Source organism: Octopus bimaculoides, chromosome 22 (assembly GCF_046866305.1).
Source record: "Octopus bimaculoides isolate indiv1 chromosome 22, ASM4686630v1, whole genome shotgun sequence".
NCBI lineage: Eukaryota > Metazoa > Mollusca > Cephalopoda > Octopoda > Octopodidae > Octopus > Octopus bimaculoides.
Genome location: NC_142949.1, coordinates 30,780,174 through 30,783,665, shown reverse-complemented (window position 1 = coordinate 30,783,665; position 3,492 = coordinate 30,780,174). Strand labels below are relative to the sequence as shown.

General features: G+C 34.5%; 1 protein-coding gene across 3 annotated transcripts in view; it reads left to right on the top strand.

The window, feature by feature from the left end:
* LOC106876339 (major facilitator superfamily domain-containing protein 6) overlaps positions 1-808 on the top strand; it is a 108,606-nt gene extending 107,798 nt beyond the window's left edge. For all 3 annotated transcript variants that reach the window (XM_089340001.1, XM_089340000.1, XM_089340002.1), the window contains one exon: positions 1-808. This exon is cut by the window's left edge and continues 2,516 nt beyond it. The gene's annotated coding sequence lies outside the window, so the exon portion shown is untranslated.
* The last annotated feature ends 2,684 nt before the right edge of the window (positions 809-3,492 follow it).

Sequence of the window (3,492 nt, the reverse complement as noted above, 5' to 3'; positions counted from 1 at the left end):
TTGAACCTGAAATCTCATTGTTACTAAACAAAGTTCTTAACATTTGGCCATGTATGTATATTTATGTTTTTATACATATATATATATATATATATATATATATATACATGCATACATACATAGGCAAACACGTATTTGCAAGTGAATATATATATATTTATATGTATATATATATAAACATACACAAGTCTACATGTGTGTGTATATATAAACATGTATGTATGTATGTATATATATATATATATATATATATATATATATCATATCCTCAAGCACGCATAGATATGTATATACATGTACCCAAACAATGACACACTTACATATGCATATGTATATACACATATATATATGTATATGAGTGCACATATATGTGTGTGTGTGAGTGTATAGTTGTTTGACTAAATGACTGGAAACATTGTGTACTAACACAGAAAAGAAAATAATTGGGAAAATCTGTTAATTAAAAAAATAGATTTTCTTGTTTGTTTGGTATTTTTTTTTAAAATTTTTATTTTGTTTCACCAACCATAATGAAATGTTAAACATTTATTATACACACCACACACACACACACATCTGTATGTATATATATATATATATATATATATATATATATATATATATATGTATATATGTGTATATATATGTGTATATATATGTATATATATATATATATATATATGTATATACATACGTATGTATGTTTATCACACTATCAAAGATAATGTTTATATATTTTCACATTCTTCTCCAACTCTATGAAAATTTCTATATAAAAAGAAAATAAATTTCGTATTAACTAAATTTATATTTGTTTGTTTTGTATTTATTTATTTATTTGTTTATTTATTTATTTTAACTTCAGGTACAACAATCATCTAGAATCTTTGATTCCAAATACTTTTTGGTCTTTATCTTTTACCTGTTTCAGTCATTAGACTGCGACCATGCTGGGGCACCGCCTTGAAGGGTTTTTATTCAAATGGATCAACCCCAGTACTTACTTTTTAAGCCTTGTATTTACTTTATCAATCTCTTTTGTTGAACTGCTAAGTTACAGGGATGTAAACACACCAACACCGGCTGTCAAGTGATGGTGGTGGGGGGACAAAAACAGCCACACACACAGATATCATCATCATCATCATCGTTTAACGTCCGCTTTCCATGCTGGCATGGGTATATATATACATAAATATACGATGGGCTTCTTTCAGTTTCCATCTACACTCGCAAGGCGTTGGTCAGCCCAAGGCTATAGTAGAAGACACTTGTCCAAGGTGCCACACAGTTGGTCTGAACTTAGGACCATATGGTTGGGAAGCAAGCTTCTTACCATATTTTTCTGGACCAGGGATGGTCACCTGGGTCGACTTACTCTTAATTAAACAAATATTAAATTTGCATTATCTACATTATTTAAATTCAACGGATATTTGTCCTCATCTTGTTAGGGACGATTAATGAAACACCCATGTTTCCAGAGGTGAATTATTCAAACCCCAACAGAATTCCTCTCAACACATGGCTATGATGCTCCCCCACTACTTCTGCTCGTGATCAGAGATGCACATATCGCCAGCCACCAAGGGACATGCTCAACTGGTTAAAGTCAAACAAATGACAAGCAAATCTGTGGTATTGAGCAGAATATTTGCTGTAGCCCATCTTTTGTACCAAAACAAAACATATACATGATGATGATTATTATTATTATTATTATTATTAAATTTTGCTGTTTTATCCCAAATATTGATGTTGTTGTTTGTTTTTTTTTGTTTTCTGTAACAAGTGATCGCCAGATTGACTTCCTATCTCAAACTTAAACAGTTTTATCTTAATGGTTATTTTTCTTCTTCTTCTTATGAATAGTGTTGTTTATGCAATTTTTTTTTATTTTTGTTTATGCTTTCGCCATAGTTGTTGCTTTTCTTGATCATTATTTTTTTTGTCTTTCCGTTATATTTATTTATTTGTTTATTTATTTATTCTTTGTGTATTTATATTAGAGTTGAGTTATTCCAGAAACAACCATTAAGCCCTCCGCCCCCTCCCCTCTTTCGCTGGCTGCCGTCTTCCTCCTCTGCCTTCTCCTCCATCTTCTCATTTGCCATCACCACAACCGCCACCACCACCACCGACACCACCACCACCAACATCACAACCACAAACACCACCACCACCATTTCCATCACTATCATCACCAGCATTGTCATCACCACCAACATCATCATCATCGTCGTCGTCGTCGTTGTTATCATCATCACCATCATCATCTTCGCCACCAGCATCCCCCATCACCAGCATCACCACGAACCGACTCCATCGTTATCCTCTCATCATTATCTTCATCTCTGTTTATTTGCAAAACGTGTGTGTTTGTGTATGTATGTGTATGCGTATATGTATGTGTGTGTGTGCGCGCGCATGTGTTTGTGTGCGTGCTCGCGTGTATCGCTATATATATAGAGAGATCTCGAATCACATACGCACACACATATCTGTATTCATACACCTAAACACACACACACCTAGGATCTTGTCATATTTCTTCCAGTCACTTCAAGTTTTTCAAATTTTCACCAAAATATTTTGAAAAAAAATGTAGTTCTTATGCAGTTCTTCATGCTGATGACAACACGAAAATTGCAGCAAGACTGCGTGATACTGTCAGACGTAGCATGCAGACCATCATAAGACTTGTTTAGCATTGCGTTTTTTATTCTTCACTTTTGTTTCTGGTTTGCAAGATTCTTTATGTGAATTCGTGTGTTGAAACAAATTTTGTTGCGTCTGGGGAGTATAATTATGCCTATATTATTAACACACCAACTGGTTTAATTCTACTCTTATATTATTAGTCAGCTGGTTAAAATCCAAATAACTGATCGATTGTTAATCATTGAAAAGGTTGCATGAAGCAACGAAAGAGCTTTGACAAACAAAAACAAAACAAATTAAACAATCGATTCGTTATTTAACCAGTTGACTAATAATTTCAAATTTTGACACAAGGCCAGTAATTTCGGGGGAGGGACAAGTCGATCACATAAACCCCAGTGTTCAACTGGTACTTACTTTATTGACCCCGATAAGGATGAAAGGCAAAGTTTACCTCGACGGAATCTGAACTCAGAACGTGGAGACGGACGAAATGCCGCTAACCATTTCACCCAGCGTGCTAACGATTCTGCCAACTCGTTTGCCTTGACACCAACTGGAGTGGAATTGAACCAGTGCATGTGTTAATTATATTGACATAATGACACCCCCTAGACACAACAAATATTTTTTTTCTTCTCTTCCGTTTTATTTTGACATGCGCATTTCACTTTTATTCTTCTCTTCCGTTTTATGAATTCAGTGTGCTCATGTGCATTGCCTGTTCGTACTTCTCTTTCCGGCCCCTACTCAAAACTGTTTACAGATCACAACCATCTCACGAATCTACGGTTATAAGGAGCATTTCGCGCTCCGACGTTTGTGAAAAAG